Source organism: Oncorhynchus kisutch, unplaced genomic scaffold, assembly GCF_002021735.2.
Source record: "Oncorhynchus kisutch isolate 150728-3 unplaced genomic scaffold, Okis_V2 scaffold931, whole genome shotgun sequence".
Taxonomy (NCBI): Eukaryota; Metazoa; Chordata; class Actinopteri; order Salmoniformes; family Salmonidae; genus Oncorhynchus; species Oncorhynchus kisutch.
Genome location: NW_022262876.1, coordinates 36,143 through 50,504, shown reverse-complemented (window position 1 = coordinate 50,504; position 14,362 = coordinate 36,143). Strand labels below are relative to the sequence as shown.

Sequence of the window (14,362 nt, the reverse complement as noted above, 5' to 3'; positions counted from 1 at the left end):
TTTCATTAGCTAAGCTAATTTGAACATGTTTGCAAATTCCCGAAATAAGGCATTGGTCTCATTGCTTTGAAAAGCTTGGACACTGTTGTTCAACTCTTATAATCTAAGACTGAAAGGCCTGAGAAATATTGTGTCTGATTCGGCATCGCAAGATTGAGGGAAAAGGTCTCTTCTTACTTGTTAAATATCACTAGCTTTCCTCATTCGGACAGGTTCACAACTTTGATGTCTACTGTGGCATAGCAAAGTCTGTATGATGTCAAATAGGGTCATTTAATTTCATTAGCTCAGCTAATTCGTACATGTTTGCAATTTCCCTAAATAAGGCATTGGTCTTGTTGCTTTGAAAAGCTTGGACATTGTTGTTCAACTTTAATAATCTAAGACTGCAAGGCCTGAGAATTATTGTGTCTGAATATGCATCACAAGATTGAAGGAAAGAGTATCTTTGTACTTGTTAAAAATCACTAGCTTTCCTCATTCGGACAGGTTCACAACTTTGATGTCTACTGTGGCATAGCAAAGTCTGTATGATGTCAAATAGGAATGTATCACATAGACTGCGTGGCCTAATGGATAAGGCGTCTGACTTCGAATCAGAAGATTGAGGGTTCGAGTCCCTTCGTGGTCGTTTAATTTCATTACCTCAGCTAATTTGAACATGTTTGCAAATTCCCGAAATAAGGCATTGGTCTCATTCCTTTGAAAAGCTTGGACACTGTTGTTCAACTTTTATAATCTAAGACTGAAAGGCCTGAGAAATATTGTGTCTGATTCGGCATCGCAAGATTGAGGGAAAAGGTCTCTTCTTACTTGTTAAATATCACTAGCTTTCCTCATTCGGACAGGGTCACAACTTTGATGTCTACTGTGGCATAGCAAAGTCTGTATGATGTCAAATAGGGAGTTATCACATAGACTGCGTGGCCTAATGGATAAGGCGTCTGACTTCGAATCAGAAGATTGAGGGTTCGAGTCCCTTCGTGGTCGTTTAATTTCATTAGCTTAGCTAATTTGAACATGTTTGCAAATTCCCGAAATAAGGCATTGGTCTCATTGCTTTGAAAAGCTTGGACACTGTTGTTCAACTTTTATAATCTAAGACTGAAAGGCCTGAGAAATATTGTGTCTGATTCGGCATCGCAAGATTGAGGGAAAAGGTCTCTTCTTACTTGTTAAATATCACTAGCTTTCCTCATTCGGACAGGTTTACAACTTTGATGTCTACTGTGGCATATTTCAAAGTCTGTATGATGTCAAATAGGGATGTATCACATAGACTGCGTTGCCTAATGGATAAGGCGTCTGACTTCGAACCAGAAGATTGAGGGTTCAAGTCCCTTCGTGGTCGTTTAATTTCATTAGCTAAGCTAATTTGAACATGTTTGCAAATTCCCGAAATAAGGCATTGGTCTCATTGCTTTGAAAAGCTTGGACACTGTTGTTCAACTCTTATAATCTAAGACTGAAAGGCCTGAGAAATATTGTGTCTGATTCGGCATCGCAAGATTGAGGGAAAAGGTCTCTTCTTACTTGTTAAATATCACTAGCTTTCCTCATTCGGACAGGTTTACAACTTTGATGTCTACTGTGGCATATTTCAAAGTCTGTATGATGTCAAATAGGGATGTATCACATAGACTGCGTTGCCTAATGGATAAGGCGTCTGACTTCGAACCAGAAGATTGAGGGTTCAAGTCCCTTCGTGGTCGTTTAATTTCATTAGCTAAGCTAATTTGAACATGTTTGCAAATTCCCGAAATAAGGCATTGGTCTCATTGCTTTGAAAAGCTTGGACACTGTTGTTCAACTTTTATAATCTAAGACTGAAAGGCCTGAGAAATATTGTGTCTGATTCGGCATCGCAAGATTGAGGGAAAAGGTCTCTTCTTACTTGTTAAATATCACTAGCTTTCCTCATTCAGACAGGTTTACAACTTTGATGTCTACTGTGGCATATTTCAAAGTCTGTATGATGTCAAATAGGGATGTATCACATAGACTGCGATGCCTAATGGATAAGGCGTCTGACTTCGAACCAGAAGATTGATGGTTCGAGTCCCTTCGTGGTCGTTTAATTTCATTAGCTAAGCTAATTTGAACATGTTTGCAAATTCCCGAAATAAGGCATTGGTCTCATTGCTTTGAAAAGCTTGGACACTGTTGTTCAACTTTTATAATCTAAGACTGAAAGGCCTGAGAAATATTGTGTCTGATTCGGCATCGCAAGATTGAGGGAAAAGGTCTCTTCTTACTTGTTAAATATCACTAGCTTTCCTCATTCAGACAGGTTTACAACTTTGATGTCTACTGTGGCATATTTCAAAGTCTGTATGATGTCAAATAGGGATGTATCACATAGACTGCGATGCCTAATGGATAAGGCGTCTGACTTCGAACCAGAAGATTGAGGGTTCGAGTCCCTTCGTGGTCGTTTAATTTCATTAGCTAAGCTAATTTGAACATGTTTGCAAATTCCCGAAATAAGGCATTGGTCTCATTGCTTTGAAAAGCTTGGACACTGTTGTTCAACTCTTATAATCTAAGACTGAAAGGCCTGAGAAATATTGTGTCTGATTCGGCATCGCAAGATTGAGGGAAAAGGTCTCTTCTTACTTGTTAAATATCACTAGCTTTCCTCATTCGGACAGGTTCACAACTTTGATGTCTACTGTGGCATAGCAAAGTCTGTATGATGTCAAATAGGGTCATTTAATTTCATTAGCTCAGCTAATTCGTACATGTTTGCAATTTCCCTAAATAAGGCATTGGTCTTGTTGCTTTGAAAAGCTTGGACATTGTTGTTCAACTTTAATAATCTAAGACTGCAAGGCCTGAGAATTATTGTGTCTGAATATGCATCACAAGATTGAAGGAAAGAGTATCTTTGTACTTGTTAAAAATCACTAGCTTTCCTCATTCGGACAGGTTCACAACTTTGATGTCTACTGTGGCATAGCAAAGTCTGTATGATGTCAAATAGGAATGTATCACATAGACTGCGTGGCCTAATGGATAAGGCGTCTGACTTCGAATCAGAAGATTGAGGGTTCGAGTCCCTTCGTGGTCGTTTAATTTCATTACCTCAGCTAATTTGAACATGTTTGCAAATTCCCGAAATAAGGCATTGGTCTCATTCCTTTGAAAAGCTTGGACACTGTTGTTCAACTTTTATAATCTAAGACTGAAAGGCCTGAGAAATATTGTGTCTGATTCGGCATCGCAAGATTGAGGGAAAAGGTCTCTTCTTACTTGTTAAATATCACTAGCTTTCCTCATTCGGACAGGGTCACAACTTTGATGTCTACTGTGGCATAGCAAAGTCTGTATGATGTCAAATAGGGAGTTATCACATAGACTGCGTGGCCTAATGGATAAGGCGTCTGACTTCGAATCAGAAGATTGAGGGTTCGAGTCCCTTCGTGGTCGTTTAATTTCATTAGCTTAGCTAATTTGAACATGTTTGCAAATTCCCGAAATAAGGCATTGGTCTCATTGCTTTGAAAAGCTTGGACACTGTTGTTCAACTTTTATAATCTAAGACTGAAAGGCCTGAGAAATATTGTGTCTGATTCGGCATCGCAAGATTGAGGGAAAAGGTCTCTTCTTACTTGTTAAATATCACTAGCTTTCCTCATTCGGACAGGTTTACAACTTTGATGTCTACTGTGGCATATTTCAAAGTCTGTATGATGTCAAATAGGGATGTATCACATAGACTGCGTTGCCTAATGGATAAGGCGTCTGACTTCGAACCAGAAGATTGAGGGTTCAAGTCCCTTCGTGGTCGTTTAATTTCATTAGCTAAGCTAATTTGAACATGTTTGCAAATTCCCGAAATAAGGCATTGGTCTCATTGCTTTGAAAAGCTTGGACACTGTTGTTCAACTCTTATAATCTAAGACTGAAAGGCCTGAGAAATATTGTGTCTGATTCGGCATCGCAAGATTGAGGGAAAAGGTCTCTTCTTACTTGTTAAATATCACTAGCTTTCCTCATTCGGACAGGTTCACAACTTTGATGTCTACTGTGGCATAGCAAAGTCTGTATGATGTCAAATAGGGTCATTTAATTTCATTAGCTCAGCTAATTCGTACATGTTTGCAATTTCCCTAAATAAGGCATTGGTCTTGTTGCTTTGAAAAGCTTGGACATTGTTGTTCAACTTTAATAATCTAAGACTGCAAGGCCTGAGAATTATTGTGTCTGAATATGCATCACAAGATTGAAGGAAAGAGTATCTTTGTACTTGTTAAAAATCACTAGCTTTCCTCATTCGGACAGGTTCACAACTTTGATGTCTACTGTGGCATAGCAAAGTCTGTATGATGTCAAATAGGAATGTATCACATAGACTGCGTGGCCTAATGGATAAGGCGTCTGACTTCGAGTCAGAAGATTGAGGGTTCGAGTCCCTTCGTGGTCGTTTAATTTCATTAGCTTAGCTAATTTGAACATGTTTGCAAATTCCCGAAATAAGGCATTGGTCTCATTGCTTTGAAAAGCTTGGACACTGTTGTTCAACTTTTATAATCTAAGACTGAAAGGCCTGAGAAATATTGTGTCTGATTCGGCATCGCAAGATTGAGGGAAAAGGTCTCTTCTTACTTGTTAAATATCACTAGCTTTCCTCATTCGGACAGGTTCACAACTTTGATGTCTACTGTGGCATAGCAAAGTCTGTATGATGTCAAATAGGGTCATTTAATTTCATTAGCTCAGCTAATTCGTACATGTTTGCAATTTCCCTAAATAAGGCATTGGTCTTGTTGCTTTGAAAAGCTTGGACATTGTTGTTCAACTTTAATAATCTAAGACTGCAAGGCCTGAGAATTATTGTGTCTGAATATGCATCACAAGATTGAAGGAAAGAGTATCTTTGTACTTGTTAAAAATCACTAGCTTTCCTCATTCGGACAGGTTCACAACTTTGATGTCTACTGTGGCATAGCAAAGTCTGTATGATGTCAAATAGGAATGTATCACATAGACTGCGTGGCCTAATGGATAAGGCGTCTGACTTCGAATCAGAAGATTGAGGGTTCGAGTCCCTTCGTGGTCGTTTAATTTCATTACCTCAGCTAATTTGAACATGTTTGCAAATTCCCGAAATAAGGCATTGGTCTCATTCCTTTGAAAAGCTTGGACACTGTTGTTCAACTTTTATAATCTAAGACTGAAAGGCCTGAGAAATATTGTGTCTGATTCGGCATCGCAAGATTGAGGGAAAGAGTATCTTTGTACTTGTTAAAAATCACTAGCTTTCCTCATTCGGACAGGTTCACAACTTTGATGTCTACTGTGGCATAGCAAAGTCTGTATGATGTCAAATAGGAATGTATCACATAGACTGCGTGGCCTAATGGATAAGGCGTCTGACTTCGAATCAGAAGATTGAGGGTTCGAGTCCCTTCGTGGTCGTTTAATTTCATTACCTCAGCTAATTTGAACATGTTTGCAAATTCCCGAAATAAGGCATTGGTCTCATTCCTTTGAAAAGCTTGGACACTGTTGTTCAACTTTTATAATCTAAGACTGAAAGGCCTGAGAAATATTGTGTCTGATTCGGCATCGCAAGATTGAGGGAAAAGGTCTCTTCTTACTTGTTAAATATCACTAGCTTTCCTCATTCGGACAGGGTCACAACTTTGATGTCTACTGTGGCATAGCAAAGTCTGTATGATGTCAAATAGGGAGTTATCACATAGACTGCGTGGCCTAATGGATAAGGCGTCTGACTTCGAATCAGAAGATTGAGGGTTCGAGTCCCTTCGTGGTCGTTTAATTTCATTAGCTTAGCTAATTTGAACATGTTTGCAAATTCCCGAAATAAGGCATTGGTCTCATTGCTTTGAAAAGCTTGGACACTGTTGTTCAACTTTTATAATCTAAGACTGAAAGGCCTGAGAAATATTGTGTCTGATTCGGCATCGCAAGATTGAGGGAAAAGGTCTCTTCTTACTTGTTAAATATCACTAGCTTTCCTCATTCGGACAGGTTTACAACTTTGATGTCTACTGTGGCATATTTCAAAGTCTGTATGATGTCAAATAGGGATGTATCACATAGACTGCGTTGCCTAATGGATAAGGCGTCTGACTTTGAACCAGAAGATTGAGGGTTCAAGTCCCTTCGTGGTCGTTTAATTTCATTAGCTAAGCTAATTTGAACATGTTTGCAAATTCCCGAAATAAGGCATTGGTCTCATTGCTTTGAAAAGCTTGGACACTGTTGTTCAACTCTTATAATCTAAGACTGAAAGGCCTGAGAAATATTGTGTCTGATTCGGCATCGCAAGATTGAGGGAAAAGGTCTCTTCTTACTTGTTAAATATCACTAGCTTTCCTCATTCGGACAGGTTCACAACTTTGATGTCTACTGTGGCATAGCAAAGTCTGTATGATGTCAAATAGGGTCATTTAATTTCATTAGCTCAGCTAATTCGTACATGTTTGCAATTTCCCTAAATAAGGCATTGGTCTTGTTGCTTTGAAAAGCTTGGACATTGTTGTTCAACTTTAATAATCTAAGACTGCAAGGCCTGAGAATTATTGTGTCTGAATATGCATCACAAGATTGAAGGAAAGAGTATCTTTGTACTTGTTAAAAATCACTAGCTTTCCTCATTCGGACAGGTTCACAACTTTGATGTCTACTGTGGCATAGCAAAGTCTGTATGATGTCAAATAGGAATGTATCACATAGACTGCGTGGCCTAATGGATAAGGCGTCTGACTTCGAGTCAGAAGATTGAGGGTTCGAGTCCCTTCGTGGTCGTTTAATTTCATTAGCTTAGCTAATTTGAACATGTTTGCAAATTCCCGAAATAAGGCATTGGTCTCATTGCTTTGAAAAGCTTGGACACTGTTGTTCAACTTTTATAATCTAAGACTGAAAGGCCTGAGAAATATTGTGTCTGATTCGGCATCGCAAGATTGAGGGAAAAGGTCTCTTCTTACTTGTTAAATATCACTAGCTTTCCTCATTCGGACAGGTTCACAACTTTGATGTCTACTGTGGCATAGCAAAGTCTGTATGATGTCAAATAGGGAGTTATCACATAGACTGCGTGGCCTAATGGATAAGGCGTCTGACTTCGAATCAGAAGATTGAGGGTTCGAGTCCCTTCGTGGTCGTTTAATTTCATTAGCTAGCTAATTTGAACATGTTTGCAAATTCCCGAAATAAGGCATTGGTCTCATTGCTTTGAAAAGCTTGGACACTGTTGTTCAACTTTTATAATCTAAGACTGAAAGGCCTGAGAAATATTGTGTCTGATTCGGCATCGCAAGATTGAGGGAAAAGGATCTCTTCTTACTTGTTAAATATCACTAGCTTTCCTCATTCGGACAGGTTTACAACTTTGATGTCTACTGTGGCATATTTCAAAGTCTGTATGATGTCAAATAGGGATGTATCACATAGACTGCGATGCCTAATGGATAAGGCGTCTGACTTCGAACCAGAAGATTGAGGGTTCGAGTCCCTTCGTGGTCGTTTAATTTCATTAGCTAAGCTAATTTGAACATGTTTGCAAATTCCCGAAATAAGGCATTGGTCTCATTGCTTTGAAAAGCTTGGACACTGTTGTTCAACTCTTATAATCTAAGACTGAAAGGCCTGAGAAATATTGTGTCTGATTCGGCATCGCAAGATTGAGGGAAAAGGTCTCTTCTTACTTGTTAAATATCACTAGCTTTCCTCATTCGGACAGGTTCACAACTTTGATGTCTACTGTGGCATAGCAAAGTCTGTATGATGTCAAATAGGGTCATTTAATTTCATTAGCTCAGCTAATTCGTACATGTTTGCAATTTCCCTAAATAAGGCATTGGTCTTGTTGCTTTGAAAAGCTTGGACATTGTTGTTCAACTTTAATAATCTAAGACTGCAAGGCCTGAGAATTATTGTGTCTGAATATGCATCACAAGATTGAAGGAAAGAGTATCTTTGTACTTGTTAAAAATCACTAGCTTTCCTCATTCGGACAGGTTCACAACTTTGATGTCTACTGTGGCATAGCAAAGTCTGTATGATGTCAAATAGGAATGTATCACATAGACTGCGTGGCCTAATGGATAAGGCGTCTGACTTCGAATCAGAAGATTGAGGGTTCGAGTCCCTTCGTGGTCGTTTAATTTCATTAGCTCAGCTAATTTGAACATGTTTGCAAATTCCCGAAATAAGGCATTGGTCTCATTGCTTTGAAAAGCTTGGACACTGTTGTTCAACTTTTATAATCTAAGACTGAAAGGCCTGAGAAATATTGTGTCTGATTCGGCATCGCAAGATTGAGGGAAAAGGTCTCTTCTTACTTGTTAAATATCACTAGCTTTCCTCATTCGGACAGGTTTACAACTTTGATGTCTACTGTGGCATATTCAAAGTCTGTATGATGTCAAATAGGGATGTATCACATAGACTGCGATGCCTAATGGATAAGGCGTCTGACTTCGAACCAGAAGATTGAGGGTTCGAGTCCCTTCGTGGTCGTTTAATTTCATTAGCTAAGCTAATTTGAACATGTTTGCAAATTCCCGAAATAAGGCATTGGTCTCATTGCTTTGAAAAGCTTGGACACTGTTGTTCAACTCTTATAATCTAAGACTGAAAGGCCTGAGAAATATTGTGTCTGATTCGGCATCGCAAGATTGAGGGAAAAGGTCTCTTCTTACTTGTTAAATATCACTAGCTTTCCTCATTCGGACAGGTTCACAACTTTGATGTCTACTGTGGCATAGCAAAGTCTGTATGATGTCAAATAGGGTCATTTAATTTCATTAGCTCAGCTAATTCGTACATGTTTGCAATTTCCCTAAATAAGGCATTGGTCTTGTTGCTTTGAAAAGCTTGGACATTGTTGTTCAACTTTAATAATCTAAGACTGCAAGGCCTGAGAATTATTGTGTCTGAATATGCATCACAAGATTGAAGGAAAGAGTATCTTTGTACTTGTTAAAAATCACTAGCTTTCCTCATTCAGACAGGTTCACAACTTTGATGTCTACTGTGGCATAGCAAAGTCTGTATGATGTCAAATAGGAATGTATCACATACACTGCGTGGCCTAATGGATAAGGCGTCTGACTTCGAATCAGAAGATTGAGGGTTCGAGTCCCTTCGTGGTCGTTTAATTTCATTAGCTCAGCTAATTTGAACATGTTTGCAAATTCCCGAAATAAGGCATTGGTCTCATTCCTTTGAAAAGCTTGGACACTGTTGTTCAACTTTTATAATCTAAGACTGAAAGGCCTGAGAAATATTGTGTCTGATTCGGCATCGCAAGATTGAGGGAAAAGGTCTCTTCTTACTTGTTAAATATCACTAGCTTTCCTCATTCGGACAGGTTCACAACTTTGATGTCTACTGTGGCATAGCAAAGTCTGTATGATGTCAAATAGGGAGTTATCGCATAGACTGCGTGGCCTAATGGATAAGGCGTCTGACTTCGAATCAGAAGATTGAGGGTTCGAGTCCCTTCGTGGTCGTTTAATTTCATTAGCTTAGCTAATTTGAACATGTTTGCAAATTCCCGAAATAAGGCATTGGTCTCATTGCTTTGAAAAGCTTGGACACTGTTGTTCAACTTTTATAATCTAAGACTGAAAGGCCTGAGAAATATTGTGTCTGATTCGGCATCGCAAGATTGAGGGAAAAGGTCTCTTCTTACTTGTTAAATATCACTAGCTTTCCTCATTCGGACAGGTTTACAACTTTGATGTCTACTGTGGCATATTTCAAAGTCTGTATGATGTCAAATAGGGATGTATCACATAGACTGCGATGCCTAATGGATAAGGCGTCTGACTTCGAACCAGAAGATTGAGGGTTCGAGTCCCTTCGTGGTCGTTTAATTTCATTAGCTAAGCTAATTTGAACATGTTTGCAAATTCCCGAAATAAGGCATTGGTCTCATTGCTTTGAAAAGCTTGGACACTGTTGTTCAACTCTTATAATCTAAGACTGAAAGGCCTGAGAAATATTGTGTCTGATTCGGCATCGCAAGATTGAGGGAAAAGGTCTCTTCTTACTTGTTAAATATCACTAGCTTTCCTCATTCGGACAGGTTCACAACTTTGATGTCTACTGTGGCATAGCAAAGTCTGTATGATGTCAAATAGGGTCATTTAATTTCATTAGCTCAGCTAATTCGTACATGTTTGCAATTTCCCTAAATAAGGCATTGGTCTTGTTGCTTTGAAAAGCTTGGACATTGTTGTTCAACTTTAATAATCTAAGACTGCAAGGCCTGAGAATTATTGTGTCTGAATATGCATCACAAGATTGAAGGAAAGAGTATCTTTGTACTTGTTAAAAATCACTAGCTTTCCTCATTCGGACAGGTTCACAACTTTGATGTCTACTGTGGCATAGCAAAGTCTGTATGATGTCAAATAGGAATGTATCACATAGACTGCGTGGCCTAATGGATAAGGCGTCTGACTTCGAATCAGAAGATTGAGGGTTCGAGTCCCTTCGTGGTCGTTTAATTTCATTAGCTCAGCTAATTTGAACATGTTTGCAAATTCCCGAAATAAGGCATTGGTCTCATTCCTTTGAAAAGCTTGGACACTGTTGTTGAACTTTTATAATCTAAGACTGAAAGGCCTGAGAAATATTGTGTCTGATTCGGCATCGCAAGATTGAGGGAAAAGATCTCTTCTTACTTGTTAAATATCACTAGCTTTCCTCATTCGGACAGGTTCACAACTTTGATGTCTACTGTGGCATAGCAAAGTCTGTATGATGTCAAATAGGGAGTTATAACATAGACTGCGTGGCCTAATGGATAAGGCGTCTGACTTCGAATCAGAAGATTGAGGGTTCGAATCCCTTCGTGGTCGTTTAATTTCATTAGCTAAGCTAATTTGAACATGTTTGCAAATTCCCGAAATAAGGCATTGGTCTCATTGCTTTGAAAAGCTTGGACACTGTTGTTCAACTTTTATAATCTAAGACTGAAAGGCCTGAGAAATATTGTGTCTGATTCGGCATCGCAAGATTGAGGGAAAAGGTCTCTTCTTACTTGTTAAATATCACTAGCTTTCCTCATTCGGACAGGTTCACAACTTTGATGTCTACTGTGGCATAGCAAAGTCTGTATGATGTCAAATAGGGAGTTATCACATAGACTGCGTGGCCTAATGGATAAGGCGTCTGACTTCGAATCAGAAGATTGAGGGTTCGAGTCCCTTCGTGGTCGTTTAATTTCATTAGCTTAGCTAATTTGAACATGTTTGCAAATTCCCGAAATAAGGCATTGGTCTCATTGCTTTGAAAAGCTTGGACACTGTTGTTCAACTTTTATAATCTAAGACTGAAAGGCCTGAGAAATATTGTGTCTGATTCGGCATCGCAAGATTGAGGGAAAAGGTCTCTTCTTACTTGTTAAATATCACTAGCTTTCCTCATTCGGACAGGTTTACAACTTTGATGTCTACTGTGGCATATTTCAAAGTCTGTATGATGTCAAATAGGGATGTATCACATAGACTGCGATGCCTAATGGATAAGGCGTCTGACTTCGAACCAGAAGATTGAGGGTTCGAGTCCCTTCGTGGTCGTTTAATTTCATTAGCTAAGCTAATTTGAACATGTTTGCAAATTCCCGAAATAAGGCATTGGTCTCATTGCTTTGAAAAGCTTGGACACTGTTGTTCAACTTTTATAATCTAAGACTGAAAGGCCTGAGAAATATTGTGTCTGATTCGGCATCGCAAGATTGAGGGAAAAGGTCTCTTCTGGCTTGTTAAATATCACTAGCTTTCCTCATTCGGACAGGTTCACAACTTTGATGTCTACTGTGGCATAGCAAAGTCTGTATGATGTCAAATAGGGTCATTTAATTTCATTAGCTCAGCTAATTTGAACATGTTTGCAAATTCCCGAAATAAGGCATTGGTGTCATTGCTTTGAAAAGCTTGGACACTGTTGTTCAACTTTTATAATCTAAGACTGAAAGGCCTGAGAAATATTGTGTCTGATTCGGCATCGCAAGATTGAGGGAAAAGGTCAATTCTTACTTGTTAAATATCACTAGCTTTCCTCATTCGGACAGGTTCACAACTTTGATGTCTACTGTGGCATAGCAAAGTCTGTATGATGTCAAATAGGGAGTTATCACATAGACTGCGTGGCCTAATGGATAAGGCGTCTGACTTCGAATCAGAAGATTGAGGGTTCGAGTCCCTTCGTGGTCGTTTAATTTCATTAGCTAAGCTAATTTGAACATGTTTGCAAATTCCCGAAATAAGGCATTGGTCTCATTGCTTTGAAAAGCTTGGACACTGTTGTTCAACTTTTATAATCTAAGACTGAAAGGCCTGAGAAATATTGTGTCTGATTCGGCATCGCAAGATTGAGGGAAAAGGTCTCTTCTTACTTGTTAAATATCACTAGCTTTCCTCATTCGGACAGGTTCACAACTTTGATGTCTACTGTGGCATAGCAAAGTCTGTATGATGTCAAATAGGAATGTATCACATAGACTGCGTGGCCTAATGGATAAGGCGTCTGACTTCGAATCAGAAGATTGAGCGTTCGAGTCCCTTCATGGTCGTTTAATTTCATTAGCTCAGCAAATTTGAACATGTTTGCAAATTCCCGAAATAAGGCATTGGTCTCATTGCTTTGAAAAGCTTGGACACTGTTGTTCAACTTTTATAATCTAAGACTGAAAGGCCTGAGAAATATTGTGTCTGATTCGGCATCGCAAGATTGAGGGAAAAGGTCTCTTCTTACTTGTTAAATATCACTAGCTTTCCTCATTCGGACAGGTTCACAACTTTGATGTCTACTGTGGCATATTTCAAAGTCTGTATGTTGTCAAATAGGGATGTATCACATAGACTGCGATGCCTAATGGATAAGGCGTCTGACTTCGAACCAGAAGATTGAGGGTTTGAGTCCCTTCGTGGTCGTTTAATTTCATTAGCTAAGCTAATTTGAACATGTTTGCAAATTCCCGAAATAAGGCATTGGTCTCATTGCTTTGAAAAGCTTGGACACTGTTCTTCAACTTTTATAATCTAAGACTGAAAGCCCTGAGAAATATTGTGTCTGATTCGGCATCGCAAGATTGAGGGAAAAGGTCTCTTCTTACTTGTTAAATATCACTAGCTTTCCTCATTCGGACAGGTTCACAACTTTGATGTCTACTGTGGCATAGCAAAGTCTGTATGATGTCAAATAGGGTCATTTAATTTCATTAGCTCAGCTAATTCGTACATGTTTGCAATTTCCCTAAATAAGGCATTGGTCTTGTTGCTTTGAAAAGCTTGGACATTGTTGTTCAACTTTAATAATCTAAGACTGCAAGGCCTGAGAATTATTGTGTCTGAATATGCATCACAAGATTGAAGGAAAGAGTATCTTTGTACTTGTTAAAAATCACTAGCTTTCCTCATTCGGACAGGTTCACAACTTTGATGTCTACTGTGGCATAGCAAAGTCTGTATGATGTCAAATAGGAATGTATCACATAGACTGCGTGGCCTAATGGATAAGGCGTCTGACTTCGAATCAGAAGATTGAGGGTTCGAGTCCCTTCGTGGTCGTTTAATTTCATTAGCTCAGCTAATTTGAACATGTTTGCAAATTCCCGAAATAAGGCATTGGTCTCATTCCTTTGAAAAGCTTGGACACTGTTGTTGAACTTTTATAATCTAAGACTGAAAGGCCTGAGAAATATTGTGTCTGATTCGGCATCGCAAGATTGAGGGAAAAGGTCTCTTCTTACTTGTTAAATATCACTAGCTTTCCTCATTCGGACAGGTTTACAACTTTGATGTCTACTGTGGCATATTTCAAAGTCTGTATGATGTCAAATAGGGATGTATCACATAGACTGCGATGCCTAATGGATAAGGCGTCTGACTTCGAACCAGAAGATTGAGGGTTCGAGTCCCTTCGTGGTCGTTTAATTTCATTAGCTAAGCTAATTTGAACATGTTTGCAAATTCCCGAAATAAGGCATTGGTCTCATTGCTTTGAAAAGCTTGGACACTGTTGTTCAACTTTTATAATCTAAGACTGAAAGGCCTGAGAAATATTGTGTCTGATTCGGCATCGCAAGATTGAGGGAAAAGGTCTCTTCTTACTTGTTAAATATCACTAGCTTTCCTCATTCGGACAGGTTTACAACTTTGATGTCTACTGTGGCATATTTCAAAGTCTGTATGATGTCAAATAGGGATGTATCACATAGACTGCGATGCCTAATGGATAAGGCGTCTGACTTCGAACCAGAAGATTGAGGGTTCGAGTCCCTTCGTGGTCGTTTAATTTCATTAGCTAAGCTAATTTGAACATGTTTGCAAATTCCCGAAATAAGGCATTGGTCTCATTGCTTTGAAAAGCTTGG

The 14,362-nt window shown here is 39.0% G+C and overlaps 16 non-coding genes across 16 annotated transcripts; all 16 read left to right on the top strand.

Moving 5' to 3' along the window:
* Window positions 1-558: 558 nt before the first annotated feature.
* trnar-ucg (transfer RNA arginine (anticodon UCG)) lies at window positions 559-631 on the top strand. Its single transcript has one exon. It is a non-coding gene; the product is annotated as a tRNA-Arg (tRNA).
* A 286-nt stretch (window positions 632-917) lies between these two features.
* trnar-ucg (transfer RNA arginine (anticodon UCG)) lies at window positions 918-990 on the top strand. The gene has a single exon. It is a non-coding gene; the product is annotated as a tRNA-Arg (tRNA).
* Window positions 991-2,997: 2,007 nt separating this feature from the next.
* trnar-ucg (transfer RNA arginine (anticodon UCG)) lies at window positions 2,998-3,070 on the top strand. Its single transcript has one exon. It is a non-coding gene; the product is annotated as a tRNA-Arg (tRNA).
* Window positions 3,071-3,356: 286 nt separating this feature from the next.
* Window positions 3,357-3,429, top strand: trnar-ucg (transfer RNA arginine (anticodon UCG)). The gene has a single exon. It is a non-coding gene; the product is annotated as a tRNA-Arg (tRNA).
* A 1,560-nt stretch (window positions 3,430-4,989) lies between these two features.
* On the top strand, window positions 4,990-5,062 carry trnar-ucg (transfer RNA arginine (anticodon UCG)). Its single transcript has one exon. It is a non-coding gene; the product is annotated as a tRNA-Arg (tRNA).
* Window positions 5,063-5,348: 286 nt separating this feature from the next.
* On the top strand, window positions 5,349-5,421 carry trnar-ucg (transfer RNA arginine (anticodon UCG)). Its single transcript has one exon. It is a non-coding gene; the product is annotated as a tRNA-Arg (tRNA).
* Window positions 5,422-5,707: 286 nt separating this feature from the next.
* trnar-ucg (transfer RNA arginine (anticodon UCG)) lies at window positions 5,708-5,780 on the top strand. Its single transcript has one exon. It is a non-coding gene; the product is annotated as a tRNA-Arg (tRNA).
* A 288-nt stretch (window positions 5,781-6,068) lies between these two features.
* On the top strand, window positions 6,069-6,141 carry trnaq-uug (transfer RNA glutamine (anticodon UUG)). Its single transcript has one exon. It is a non-coding gene; the product is annotated as a tRNA-Gln (tRNA).
* A 922-nt stretch (window positions 6,142-7,063) lies between these two features.
* Window positions 7,064-7,136, top strand: trnar-ucg (transfer RNA arginine (anticodon UCG)). Its single transcript has one exon. It is a non-coding gene; the product is annotated as a tRNA-Arg (tRNA).
* A 924-nt stretch (window positions 7,137-8,060) lies between these two features.
* trnar-ucg (transfer RNA arginine (anticodon UCG)) lies at window positions 8,061-8,133 on the top strand. Its single transcript has one exon. It is a non-coding gene; the product is annotated as a tRNA-Arg (tRNA).
* A 1,282-nt stretch (window positions 8,134-9,415) lies between these two features.
* On the top strand, window positions 9,416-9,488 carry trnar-ucg (transfer RNA arginine (anticodon UCG)). The gene has a single exon. It is a non-coding gene; the product is annotated as a tRNA-Arg (tRNA).
* A 924-nt stretch (window positions 9,489-10,412) lies between these two features.
* On the top strand, window positions 10,413-10,485 carry trnar-ucg (transfer RNA arginine (anticodon UCG)). Its single transcript has one exon. It is a non-coding gene; the product is annotated as a tRNA-Arg (tRNA).
* A 286-nt stretch (window positions 10,486-10,771) lies between these two features.
* trnar-ucg (transfer RNA arginine (anticodon UCG)) lies at window positions 10,772-10,844 on the top strand. The gene has a single exon. It is a non-coding gene; the product is annotated as a tRNA-Arg (tRNA).
* A 286-nt stretch (window positions 10,845-11,130) lies between these two features.
* Window positions 11,131-11,203, top strand: trnar-ucg (transfer RNA arginine (anticodon UCG)). The gene has a single exon. It is a non-coding gene; the product is annotated as a tRNA-Arg (tRNA).
* A 924-nt stretch (window positions 11,204-12,127) lies between these two features.
* trnar-ucg (transfer RNA arginine (anticodon UCG)) lies at window positions 12,128-12,200 on the top strand. The gene has a single exon. It is a non-coding gene; the product is annotated as a tRNA-Arg (tRNA).
* A 1,283-nt stretch (window positions 12,201-13,483) lies between these two features.
* Window positions 13,484-13,556, top strand: trnar-ucg (transfer RNA arginine (anticodon UCG)). The gene has a single exon. It is a non-coding gene; the product is annotated as a tRNA-Arg (tRNA).
* Window positions 13,557-14,362: the final 806 nt, after the last annotated feature.